The sequence below is a fragment of the Mesocricetus auratus genome, unplaced genomic scaffold (assembly GCF_017639785.1).
Source record: "Mesocricetus auratus isolate SY011 unplaced genomic scaffold, BCM_Maur_2.0 Super-Scaffold_100048, whole genome shotgun sequence".
Taxonomy (NCBI): domain Eukaryota; kingdom Metazoa; phylum Chordata; class Mammalia; order Rodentia; family Cricetidae; genus Mesocricetus; species Mesocricetus auratus.
In genome coordinates, this window is record NW_024429225.1 from 370,811 (window position 1) to 384,515 (window position 13,705).

General features: G+C 44.2%; 1 long non-coding RNA gene and 1 other non-coding gene across 4 annotated transcripts; both read left to right on the forward strand.

Moving 5' to 3' along the window:
- Positions 1-1,434: 1,434 nt before the first annotated feature.
- On the forward strand, positions 1,435-11,140 carry LOC110339582. Of its 3 annotated transcripts, none has more exons than XR_002381630.2 (5): positions 1,435-1,464; positions 4,670-4,819; positions 7,088-7,157; positions 7,889-7,980; positions 8,713-11,140. It is a non-coding gene; the product is annotated as an uncharacterized LOC110339582 (long non-coding RNA). The 3 variants fall into 3 exon arrangements; XR_002381631.2 differs by lacking the exon at positions 1,435-1,464 and adding an exon at positions 1,490-1,813; XR_002381632.2 differs by lacking the exon at positions 1,435-1,464 and adding an exon at positions 1,490-1,754.
- Positions 7,247-7,323, forward strand: LOC121136127. The gene has a single exon (XR_005873254.1). It is a non-coding gene; the product is annotated as a small nucleolar RNA SNORD126 (small nucleolar RNA).
- Positions 11,141-13,705: the final 2,565 nt, after the last annotated feature.

The window sequence follows — 13,705 nt, forward strand, 5'->3', positions numbered from 1 at the left end:
CCACCACCACCAACAGATTTTCTTTTCCCCACATCCTTGCCAGTATGAGCTGTCATTTGTTTTATTTATCTTGGCTGATTCTGACTGGGGTAATATAAAATCTTAAAGAAGTTTTGATTTGCATTTCCTTGATGACTAGTGATGTTGAACAGTTTTAAAAGGTGATTTTTAGCCATCTGTGTGTCCCCCCCCCCAACAGGGTTTTTCTGTAGCTTGGAACCTGTCCTGGACCTCAGTCTGTAGACCCGGCTGGCCTTGAACTCACAGAGATCCTCCTGCTTCTGCCTCCCAAGTGCTGGGATTAAAGGCGTGCACCACCATCACCTGGCTCTGTTTCATCTTTTGAGAATTTTTTGTTTAGGTCTGTACTCCATCCCCCACTACCCCCAGGGTTTCTTTGTAATTTTGGAACCTGTCCTGGAACTCGATCTGTACGTAGACCAGACTGGCCTTGAACTCACAGAGATCTGCCTCCTTCTGCCTCCAGAGTGTTGAGATTAAAGGCATGAGCCACCACTGCCCGGCTATACTCCACTTTTAATTTTTTTTGATGTTTAGTTTTTAGTGTATTTTAGATATTAATCCTCAAGTGGATGTGTAATTGGTAAAGATCCTTTCCCATTCTGTAGCCTGCTGCTTTGTCTGAATGACAGTGTCCGGTTGCTATATAAAATGGCCTGTAAATAAAGCTGGCATCAAGGGCAAACCTAATTTCAGGGGCAACCTGTGATCCAGTTAATCCTCCCCTTGGCTTTCCACAACAATTTGAAGTCGAGGGAATGGAGGCTTAGATGTGTACAAGTATTCAAATTTTACTTTAAAGGATAAACACTAACCTTCCCATTAATAAATGCTAGTTATTCTTTGTTAGCTTGAAGATTAACTTGAATGCAACTTCTAACTTGGATGGTTTTGAACTGTTTATAATGTGACCTATTACCTTGCATAGGTCAACTGTGTTGAGGTCTCACAGGGCAGGTTAGCTCAGCGTGGAAATTGGAATAGAAGGGACCAAGGACGTGCCTGAATCCCTTCAATTATTCTGTGTGTGCTTGTGTTTGTGCTCTTATCAAGAAAGAAATTTGGTGGTGTTCAATCTTTTTTTTTTTTTGGTTTTTCGAGACAGGGTTTCTCTGTATTGTCTTGGAGGCTGTCCTGGCACCCGCTTGGTAGACCAGGCTGGCCTCAAACTCACAGATATCCGCCTGCCTCTGCCTCCTGAGTGCTGGGATTAAAGGCGTGCATCACCAATGCCCGGCTCTTTTTTTTTTTTTTTTTTTTTTTTTTTTTTTTTTTGGGTGGTGTTCAATCTTAAAACAGATAGTTGAGTCGCAGCCCGGCTGCGCCCTTTAAGGTCAAGGAGGAGGGGAGGCTCCTTGAACTCAGCCAATCAAACTCGGAGGCACATTACTTAGGTCGCTTCCCCTCGGTCTTCCTTCTCTACCTCTCGTTTCTGGTGGGCTGGTGAGTGCGCAAACAGTTTGGGTCTCTGGCTTTCAGGTTCTCATTCTTTTGAGCGGTCTGTCCAGGGGCCAGGCTTTTATTTCAGGTCGGAGCTGAAGTCTGTGAGTTCAAAGGGGATTCATTTCTGTTTTGGGAGGTTAGGGGCTGGTAGCAAGGTGGGCTACCTGGCTTGTCTCCACGTGGCCTTGGCAGCCCCGCGTCCCGAGACCTGGTGGCCCAGAAATAGATCTTGCCGTGTGCAGAGAGCGCCTGATCCTCGGGAAATCTCGGCTTCGTTTTTTGCTTGCTAGGTAGGCACCGTTATTACCCCGGCGCCGTTTTGCCAATCCGCTCGGGAGATCCCGGGAAGGTGAGTTCAGGTGTTTTAGTTTTCTGATGAATGTCCGTGGAAGCCACGACCTTGGCGGATTTCAGAGTATGTATGAGACTAGATGGCAAACTACGAGAACAGGTGATTGATTTCGTTAGCCCTATGAGGGCTCACGGTGTAAAGAGCGTTAGGCACTTTGAGAAGAACCAGGGGATCTCAACTTAGTGCACGCTACTGCTCAGGTGACATGGGGAGATAGTGTGAGCCATTCCGGGCATCCTTTTTGAAGAGCGAACAAAGTCTAGCCCTAGTTGGTGTATAGTAAATGTTACCTTGTAAAGGTAGCATGCGGGTTTACAATACATATTGAGGATATTTTTCTCATGAGGAGTTATTTAATTTTCCCTAGGGACCCCGCGAGTGATTTTTTTTTTTTCGAGACAGGGTTTCTCTGTATTGTATTGGAGCCTGTCCTGGAACTCGCTCGAGTGATTTTTTTTTTTGCCAGACTCTCTTTTTGTTTGTTTTGATAGCTAGTTCGAACTCTTTATGACCCGCCTGCCTTCCTCCTCCCGCGTGCTGGGATTAAACACGTGCAGCACTGCCCAGCGGCTATGCTTTTTTAAGGATTTGTTTTAATTTGTGTACGGACTGTATTTGCAGACAGTGAATACGCAGGTCTTCTCCCAGCCTGAGGGGGGTTTTAGTTCCCGGAACTGAAGTTACCTACTGCAGTGAGCTGCCCTGCATGGGTGCTGGGAATTGAACTCGGGTCCTTTGAAAGAGGTTTAAACTTCTGATCCATCTTTGTAGCCTTGCTTAGTTTTAAATTTTGAGACAGGGTCTCAGGTGGCTCTTACTGTCCTGAAACTTGCTATGTAGACCAGGGTTGCCTCAACTATAACTGTTAACTGGGTGCTGGGATCAAAGGGGTGTGGCCTCACCTGGCCCATGGGTTATTGTTAATAGGCAGAAAATGTGAGAAAGTGGAATCCTAACGTAGCTAATGTACTGATAGGCACTGATGACTCCGATGTCTTTAGACTTCATTTGTCTTTAAATCCATGATTACATGCATGACACATGCATGTATGTGTGCCTACTGCCTCAGAGGCAAGGAGAGGGCATTAGATCCCTTGAACTGTAGTTACTGGTGATGAGTGCTGGGGACTGAATAGGTTCAGAGTGCACAGTGGTGTTTCTTGCCTCTTCCTAGGACTTGTGCGTCTTAGAATGTGAGGTGCACAATGTTAAGTGTGTACCCCTCTTTCTGCGCATAACTAACCACCCTGTACTCTTCTCCATATTAGTAAAGGACATCCACATATGTTGTTACATTCTAATATATGCTCGTGCCATAATTCGTTAGTTTTTCTTGGTAGTTACTTAATAGCTTATGGTCTTACTGTCTTCCCCCAAATGAGTAACTGTAGATAAGTCAGTTGGCATGTGCGGCACTAGAGTTGGTTGGGCTTTAGTATATTCGTAGTGTAAAAGCATTCCAGTTGTCTGAGGCCTGGGGAGATGACTGAACAGATGAGAGCACGTGACTTTCAGTTCCCAGCACTGATACAGTATCTTAAAACTGTCAGTAACTTCAGCTCCAGGGGATCCAGTGGAAGGGAGAACGTGAGGGTTAGAAAGCAGGGCAAGAGGACCAAGCTTAAGCTCAGATCCATGTGCCTGTCACCCCAGCTCTGGGAAATAACAGACATGGGGAAGCAAATTTGGGTCATTTAATCCTAAAAGACAATCTCTTGGAGCTAGAGGGACGTTATGAATGACCTTTCTGAGTTCCTGTGAACAATGGATTTTTTTTTCATGGAGAGTATTTTTAGTTACTAGTGGGTTGACTGGTTTTCCACAAGTGATAGAAACATCAAACATTTAACTCCATGACAGCTGCTGTGGTATAATGTATATTTATTACCTTCAAAGACGTTCTTAGTGTGAGGTAGCTTTGTCATAGCTTGTATTTCTGTTCAAGGTTGCGGCAAATAATAATTAAAATGTAGTCTTGTCTGCCTTCAGGACCTACTATCTGGGCAGGGGACATAGTTCAGCTTCTAGAAGGCTTGTCTAGCATGGGTTGTCTCCACAATGGCACGATGTCAGATGTGAATTGAGAGAATTAGAAGTTCACGAAAAGCTTGACTTGTAAACAAAAAATTCCATAAACCATTGGCTCTCCAGTGAGTTTGCCATTTTCTAAAGAGGAAAACACAACCACGAAAATACATTATAATATGGAATGTACAAACATAGAAAATTATTCCATTGTTGATTGACTATCATTCACAATGACTAAAATAGACCCACAGTTTTAATTTACAGATTAAGTTGTGTACTACTTGAAACAATGAGGGGGGTGTTAATGTGCAGAATCGAAGAAGTTGAACTACTTACCTTTGAAACAGTGGGGGAGGGAGTTCTGCATGTCTGTACTCAAATTGTTAACGTCAGATATTAAGTGTGCTCACCACATCTTCCTCCACAGAAAGGATAAGCGGTAATGGAAGCCTCTTATCAAAACACTGCCCATTAGACTGCAGTTTGTATTTGTCGTTTATGCCCTAATAAAGCTGGGGAATGAATAATTAATTATCTTAACCATCAAGCTTACTTTGCCATTTCTCTAAAACAGCAGGGAAAATTTTGCTGCCTCCTGCATTCTGGTTTTCTAGTTAATTTCTCCCTGCTGTTTTGAGCCACAGCTTTTGGGTACTGTTCGTCGTGCCATCATGGGCCTGGGCGGACGGACCAGTGATGAGCATGGCTGGTCACATGCCCTCCCAGTGCTTGTTTTCAACAGCTGAGAGAGAGTAGGGAATGGAGCTTGGCGGCGCCTGTGCCTCATCACCTCGGCGTTTACGTTCTCCTGTTCTCGGGTTTCAGGTTGAAGATGAAATGTGTCCAGGAAAGAGCTGTAGCCCTCTGTGTGCCAGCGCAAATGTCCTGTGGAAACTCCAGAATATCTGTAAAGTGGCCTTGGATTTGGACATTCTCAACAGGAAGGCTTAAAGGCTGATGGGACTGTAAAGGCAGGTACTCATTTTGACCCAGAATTTCCGCATTGTGCATGTATGCTGTTTCCCTCTGCCCCTCCTCATGGTGCCGGGTACTGACCGAGCAGTAACTCTAGCCCTGTATATGAAAATTTGTTTAGAAGCAGGATCTTGTTAAATTGTCCAAGCTTGTTTGAAACATGCTGAACTTCTGACCTCAGGCTGGTATTACAGGTTCATACCTGTACTGGTTGGTTTTGTGTGTCAACTTGACATAAGCCAGAGTTATCAGACAGGAAGGAGTCTCAGTTGAGGAAATGCCTCCATGAGATTCTGCTGTAAGGTATTTTCTCAATTAGTGATCAGTGGAGGAGGGCTCAGCCCATGGTAGGTGGTGGGGGTCCTGGGTTCTATAAGAAAGCAGGCTGAGCGACTGGAGAGATGGCTCAGGTTAAGAGCACTAGCCGATCTTCCAGAGGTTCTGAGCTCAAATACTAGCACCCACGCGGTGGCTCACAACCATCTGTAACGAGATCTGGTGCCCTCTTCTGGCCTGCGGGTGTACATGCAGACTGAATGCTATATATATAATAAGTAAAAAAAGAAAGGCTGGGGGGAAGCAAGTCAGTAAGCCGCATACCTCCATGGTCTTCCTGCCTCCAGATTCCACCCCTGTTTGAGTCATGCAGTGGTTTTACACATGCTTTTTAATTTGCCTGGTGTTTCAAGATGGGGTTTGGTTTCTCTGTAGCTTTGGAGCCTGTCCTGGGACTTGGTCTGTAAACCAGGCTGGCCTTGAACTCAGATCCACCTGTCTGCCTTCCAAGTGCTGGGATTAAAAGGGTGCATCACCACCCGGCTATATACATGTGCAATTTTAATACCTACCTAAGACATACAAACCTTCATGTGCAGAATTTTTTTTTGGTCTTACTGGGTCAAACTGGTCTGGAATCTACAAACCTCCCCTTGGCTGGGTTGCACTGAGACATGCCTGGAGAGTTGCTCCTTTTTTCTTTGCTCTGCACCCTAGTACTTTTTTGTTGCTTACCTGTAGCCTAACAGTGAGTTTAATCTTTTTTGTTGCTTACCTCTAGCCTAACAGTGAGTTTAATGTTAATTGCATACAATGTAGAAAATGTCTAGCTCATTAGGTGAAGAATAGAAAAGCATTGATGTTATTTGTGGTAAATCAACTTTATTTTAATTGAAGCCTTATACTGCCATCTTGTGGCCAACAGGGGCTCAATGCTTTTTCTATGTCTGGGGAAGTTAAATTCAATCAGTATTGGCTCAAGTGAAATTAAAATACAGTTTGAGAACTATTTTGGATTACTTTTTTTCTTTACTAAAACCTTATGAATTGACTTTCCATGCTGTTTCACTTTCAAAGACTGGTCAGACTTAGTGTGATTTTTATCTAAATTAGAAAATACTTACCTTTACTATTGTGAACATGTGGGTGCCCATGAGTGTGCTGTCAGGAGAGTGTTGGACTCGCTAGAGCTGGAGTAGACTGCTGGGAACTGCTTGGTGTGAGCACTGAGAGCAGAACTCAGGTCTTTTGGAAGGGCAGCAGGGGCTCCTAACTTAGGTGTCTCTGGCTCCATCTTAACTTTGGTGGTTCCCCGACCCCCCCCCCCAGAGGGTTTCTCTTGAGCCTGAGCATTGGAGCCTGACACTTGACCTGTAGACCAGGCTGGCCTTGAACTCAGATCCGCCTGTTTCTGCCCCCTCGCTAACCCCTCACGTGCTGGGATTAGAGGTGTTCACTACTACCACCTGGTGGTTGTGAGCCACCATGTGGTTGCTGGGAATTGAACTCAGGACCTCTGGAAGTGCAGTCAGTGCTCTTAACCTCTGAGCCATCTCTCCAGCCCATTAAAAATTTTTTTTTGGTTTTATCGAGACAGGGTTTCTCTGTAGCTTTGGAGACTGTCCTGGAACTCACTTTGTAGACCAGGCTGGCCTCGAACTCACAGAGATCCGCCTGCCTCTGCCTCCTGAGTGCTGGGATTAAAGCCCATTTTAATTTTTAAATGTCTGTTTGTGTCCTCCCAATTTGATATTGACTTAGGGTTTTGTTTACAGATTTATATTTTGTAGGGCCTTTGCAGCTCGAGCTGACTGACCTGGTTTAAATATTCCATCTCCTTGCTTGGGTGGCAGGTGTGTGCCAGAAGCTGCCAGTTGTACTGAATAGTCAGACGGAAAACGAACAGTCACCATAATTTTCCTCACTCATGGTATTTGGAGCATGTTGGTGTGACTTGTTAAGTGTAATGTATGACCTTTGTTTATTTTCCAGAGATGGTGCTAAGCCGTTCTGATGTTTGGATTTGGATTCCTCGATTAAAGCTGGATTCAGTTGATGAGAGGTAAGTATTATAATCGCCTTTGCCAGGGAAGGTTAAGGAATGCAGTGTTGTTAGAGGCTGGGTTAGTTTGCCCTTCCTCAGACATTGACAGTTTGCCATGATGAAGTACATGTCAAGTCCGTGTTTCAGCTGATCACACTGATTATATACATGTGCTGAGCAGACTAAAGTTAGGGCAAACACTTAAATGAATTCAGCTTGCTAAATGTTTCTTACTTGGCTTTAGCCCTTTCCTCCTGGGGAATTCATAACGTAAGAATTTGATAGTATCAACATTTTGTGTTTTGATCTTTAATAATGTGAGAAATCTAGTTGATCCTTACTAACTTAATTAAGCACTACAAAAAAAGTACTCATAGCTGGTATAATTCCAGCTACTGAGTTTGACAGTTTAAAAGTTTTATATTCCATGTATATTGGCGTTTTTGCCGTCCTGTATGCCTGTGTACCAAGCACATACGGAGTTGACAGGTGTGAGCCACCATGTGGGTTCTGGGACTTGAACTTGGGCTCTTTGGAAGAGTCAGTGCTCTTCAGACAGTCTTAAACTCATCACTTCTATGATTACTTGTTAAATACTATGCAGTTTTATACATTTGTATTTATTAGATGTGTTTGCACTACAAACAGGGCAAGGCCCATATTCCTTACTTGACACTTTTCTACACAGATTTGCATGAGAAATCACTAAGGAGCAATTTACTCACCACCTCCCTTTTCTTTCCCCCCAGAAACCAAGGATGGAATTCAAGAAGTACACACATAGTGTTCAGGAGAGAACCAGATTGATACCAACGACATTTCTGGCCTGAACTTTGATGCAGTAAGTCATGGTTGTACAATAAACAGTAAATGTCTGCATCCTTTTATGGTAAGGCTTGAGGCTCAGATTTTGACATAAAATCTGCTCTGTAATTTGATCAGCTGCTTGAATTTTAGTTTTCAAATAGTCAAAGTCAAAATAATAGTATAGTGGTTATATTTAGTAAACACAGTAGGCTTCTATTCTAGTTGGACTGGGTTTAAGGTTGTTCTATCACTTAACAAGTTATATAACCTTGTTAAGTTTCCTCATGTAGATGAGAATAATAGTATAAGACAGGTGGATATTAGCTGTAAAGGATAATTAAGCTATAATTCACAGACTTACGCTAAGTAACAAGGAGGTCTCACTGGGGACATTTGGATCTAGATTTTTGTAGGTGGACTGGAGTGAGTTGGGATAGAGACATGGGAGATAAGGTGGGGGAGGGGAGGGAGAGTATTCAAAGAGCCCACTGGGAAAGTGGGGGAGACATGTCAGGGTCAGAAAGAAACCTAAGTACAAGGGAAACTGCCAGAAATCTAAAAGGATGACTAGCTGTAGCCTGAACTGGCCACCTCCTAGGGCTAAGCAAGGCTACCAGTGGAGGGATTAGGACACCAACCCAGCTATCTAACCTTTGACCTACAGTCTCTTCTGCCTGTGAGATGGTGCTGGGGATAGGGTGACACAGGTTGTAGGGGTGGCCAACCAATGTAACCAGTAATGATATTCTGCTATCTATGCTTATAGATTGGTGCCTAGACCCAACTGTCATCAGAGAGGCTTCCTCCAACAACTCATGGAAACAGCCGCCAAGACCCACTGAGTTTGGGAAATCCTGCTGAAGAACGGGAGAGAAGATTATGGGAGCCCAGGGGGTCAAGGACATCAAGAACACCCACAGAATTGTCTAACCGGACTCATAGGAGCTCACAGTCTGAACCAACAACCAGGGAGTCTGCTTGGGACTGACCTAGGCCCTCTACACATGAGACAGTTTGGGAGCAGATGTCTGATTCTTTTGCTGGCTTTTGAGACCCTATTCCTCATACTGTTATCCATGGAGGCCTGTGCTGTTCCTGAACATAAACTGGAGAGAGTGGATTGATGGGATGGGACAAACATAATAAAGTTAAATTCTGTATCTGCCAGGTGGCCTATTTATACTACCATTGGCTCCGAAGCCTGACTTAGTTCTAAAAATAGGCACAGTATTCAGTGAGTATATAATCGAGTAATACTTTAGTGGATTGATCTTGGTTAGGCACTAATTTGTTGGTCATCATTTTGTAAGCATTTAAGCCAATGGTCTTTTCTGTTTGTCTGATCCCAGTTTTATCAGAGCATCTTATGTTCTAATGCTTCATAATGTGGTTGCAGGTAAATTCTGCTCCTCACAGAGAGCCCAAGCAGTCCATCATACTGTTTGCCTTCTCAGGGCTTCATGAGGATAGGCAGCCTGTCCCCCTAGTGCTTTCTGAACTTGACCAAGAAAATTTTAGGACAGGAGGTGGTTGATCTTTAGAGTTACTGAAACACTCATGTTTAGATTTTAAATGGCTTGTTGTTTTCCCAAGTGATTAATACATTTGTTTAAATTTAATTTATATGAGTTCAGTGTTTTCGCTTGAGTGTATGTCCACCATTCCTGTTTGAGGTCAGAAGAGGGGGCATAAGAGTCCGTAGAACTAAACTGGAGTTAACAGGCAGTTGTGAGCTGCCATGCGGGTGCTGGAAATCAAACCCAGCTGCAACCTTCTCTCTGTCCTAATCCATCCCTCCTTTTCCAAAGACACAGTTTCTCTAACAAGCCTGGTTGTCCTGAAACTCAGATCTCCCTGCCTCTGTACCCCACAATGCCCCACCCAGTCCAGTTAATACATTTCAAAGCAGTTTAAAATCTTTAGTGTGAGGACATGAAAGTTGACTCAGCAGAATAGTGTCATAATCAACTTGCAATTAGATGAACTGAAGAGCCCCAACAGTTAGCCCCCCAATAGTTGGAAAATTACTAAGCTGTCCCGTCCTTGGACGTGAGCAGCTCCACTTAAACATCTTTCCCTGGTGGTCCTCAAGGACTTGAAAATAATTCCCCAGACCTCAAGGTTCCAGGCCAGTCACAAAGTTCAGCCAGGGCACAGACAGTTGCCTGAGACAGATAACGAGCCAGACAGCCATAAGTGTACAAACGAGATTCATGAAGGTCTGGCACCAATTTCCAAATTCCCCTTGTACCCCCACCACCCTGTTTGCGGTTTCAGGCTTTAAAAACTTGCTGTGATTTCTTGTGGGGTTCACTCCCAAGGCTGCTGAACCCCAGTGCACCAGCTTAATAAAACCCAAGAGGGTTTTGCTTCCTGGTGGTCTTTCTGAACAAGAACACAAAGTAAACTCTCGTTGCTGTATTGCTGTCTATAGCAGTCAATCCTCATTTTATGTCACGGGAAGCATATAGTTTACTTGAGAAATTAATGTTAACACAGCTGGGTATTCTATGGGGATTTTTGATGTTTAGTCAGGGAGACTTGCACAGAGGCTTAATCTAGATCAGTTTTTTAAATTATAAAAGCCTAGAGCCGATGTGAATTGGTATGCTTTAGTATATGCCTATTGGAATAAAGGCAACGTATGTATTACTTGGCTAAAAGACTTTGCAAGAGTAACATGGAAGTTAAGTGTTGAAATTGAGTGTTTTTACTCTGAAATTCAAATGAGATTGTACTTTGGTTTTTCGAGACAGGGTTTCTCAATAGTTTTGGAGGCTGTTCTGGAGCTCACTTTGTAGACCAGGCTGGCCTTGAACTCACAGAGATTTGCCTGCCTCTGCCTCCCAAGGAGATTGTACTTTGTGATCTGTGTTTGGGACAGTTAAAACTAGTCCTCAAAAGGCTCAGTTACCTTCAACATGGTAGGTTTACCCATGACCCCCTTAAGCTAAGGCCCTAAGCAGATCCAGGAAGCAGAAATAAAGCAGCTGACTCAACCTCAGACACCTAGTGGATAAGATTACAGATTTGCAATTTCAAAACCAGCTTGTCTAAGGAAAACAGTTTGGCTTCTTTCTTTGTCATTGGCTACAGAAACCCATTTTCGAGCATGTGTCATTCTGGTCATTGACTGGATCCTGTGCCGGAACTAGTTATATCTTTGTCTTTGAATAAAGCCTGTTGTAGTTTGAGGCTGCCTGAACGCTCGTCTTTTATTTTGTCCTACAAACTTAACATTTACTCATCCTTACATTTCCTCTTTCCCCTGATTAACTTGTACTGGTAGGATTAAGTTGCTAGGGGAAAAACTGTTAGAGCTGTTAAATTAATTGAAGGGATAAGGTTTAATGGCTGTAGCTTAGTTGTTTGCCTAACATGAGTGAAAACCAGGTTTGATATCTGCGGCACACACTCCCCTGATCCCAGCATTTAGTAGAAGTTCAGAAGTTCCAGGTCACCCTTCGCTACACAGTGAGGTCAAGGCAACTTAGGAAGCAGGAAGCCTGGGGCTCAGCAGTGAAGAGCACTGGTTGCTCTCCCAAACAACCTGAGTTCACTTCCTAGCACCTATGGGGACCTGGCAACCTCACACAGACAAATCATGCAGGCAAAATACACACACATCAGTTTTTTTTTTTTCTCAAAAACAAAAGGGAAATATTGGATATTGGGAAAGTCCATTGGTTGGTGTCCACTATGCAGATATAATTAGTTCATAACAGGGTCATCTCTCCTGAGGTGGCTGCAAGAGAATGGCATTGAGCTTTGCACACTACCTTTTTTTTTTATTTGTTGTTCTTCACATTGAGTCTCTCTGTGTAGCTTTGGAGGCTGTACTGGAACTGGCTTTGTAGACCAGGCTGGCCTCGAACTCACAGAGACCCGCCTGCCTCTGCCTCCCGAGTGCTGGGGCCTTCTAGCCTTCTTCCCAGCTTACGTTTAATTTTAGGTTAGAAAAAAAGCATTGACAAGCAGGAAAACCACAGTTGCTCTATACAGGTAACCCCTGAAGGCAAAGTGACAGCAGTATTTAGGAGCTGGCTCAGCAGTTAGGAGTGCAGGCTGCTGCTCTTCCGGAGGTCCTGAGTTCAATTCCCAGCACCACTTGGTGGGTCACTCACTAGTTCCACGGGATTCTATGCCCTCTGCTGGTGTGCAGATGTGCGTGCAGACGACACCCATATAAATCTTACACACATCTTGGAAACGGACAAAGTAATCCACTTAACTACTTGAGTACTACCAGCAAGGATTATCTCAGTTCTGACTCTTGGGAACTGGAGGGGTGCCTCAGCAATAGTTGCCGACCTAGAGGGCACGGTCTTCCAGCATCGACGAGGCAACTGTCAGTAACTCCAGCTCCAGGGCACCCGACACACTCTTCTGACTACAAGGGCATATGCGGCACACAGGTATTAAAGATATATATATATATATATATATATATATATATATATATGAGTAGGAATTTGAGAAAGGGTCTCACTATGTGGTCTTGGCTGGCCTGAAACTCGATGCTCAGTCTTTGTCTCCAGTGCTGGAATTAGAGAAATGCGTCGCCACGCCTGGCTAAAGATAAATCCCACAAGTAAGTAGGGCACTTAGGAAGGCAGCTGGACCAGCCAAGCTGAACATACACAAGGTTTATATAGTGTTAAGAGAAGCTTTTTCTTTTGCTAGCCGCTTTGGTTTATCCTCCGCCAGTCGCCTGGGCTCTGCCGCGCCAGCCTGGTTCTAGATCCGCATGAGTCCCAAATAAACACACAGGAGGCTATATTAATTATGAAGCTGTTGGCCTTGTTTGTCTCTTACTGACTAGCTCTGCCTTAAGTAATTACCCCATAATTGTTAATCTAAGTATGTTTCTTACCGGAGAATAGTTCCCTGCGTCCTACCCCCATTGTGTCACATGTTGACTCTCTTGTGTTTCCCCTTCCCAGAATCCTCCTTGACTCCTAGTCCCTCCTATCTAGGTTTTCTATTGGCCAGACAGTACTGTATTGACAAATGCACAGGCAAATAACAGGACTTCCCCAACAATATAGGGATTCTTGGGGGTGGGGAAGTTTTTCCAGGGTAGGGATTGGTCTGTTTTCAGTGCTGAGCTCAGATTGGCTAGAGCTCTCCTCGAGGATTGGTTACTTTTCTGAACAGGATTAAGGTCAGATTTGGCTCTGGTTTCAGGGCCAAAGTGTGTTTCTTTCTCTGGTCCTTTTTAGCCTTTTGGCTCCAGTTTTAGGGCCAGGGTACATTTCTTTCACTGACTCTGATTCCAGGGACAAAGTGTGTTCCTTTGGCACTGGTTTCAGGGTCAGGGTACATTTCTTTGGTTCTGGTTGCAGGGCCAAAGTGTGTTTCTTAGCTGGGCGTTGGTGGCGCACGCCTTTAATCCCAGCACTCGGGAGGCAGAGGCAGGCGGATCTCTGTGAGTTCGAGGCCAGCCTGGTCTACAGAGTGAGTTCTAGGACAGCCTCCAAAGCCACAGAGAAACCCTGTCTCGAAAAACCAAAAAAAAAAAAAAAAAAAAAAAAAAAGTGTGTTTCTTTGGCTCTGCTCAGGGTGTGTTTCTTTGGCTGGTCCCTTTTCCCTACACTCACTATGTGGTCTTGGCTGGCCTGGAACTCGATGCTCAGTCTTTCTCTCCGGTGCTGGGATTAGAGAAATGCATCGCCACACCTGGCTAAAGACAAATCCCACAAGCAAGTACGGCACTTCTAACTCTTTTTTTTTTTTTGACTTTTTATTTCATTTTATTT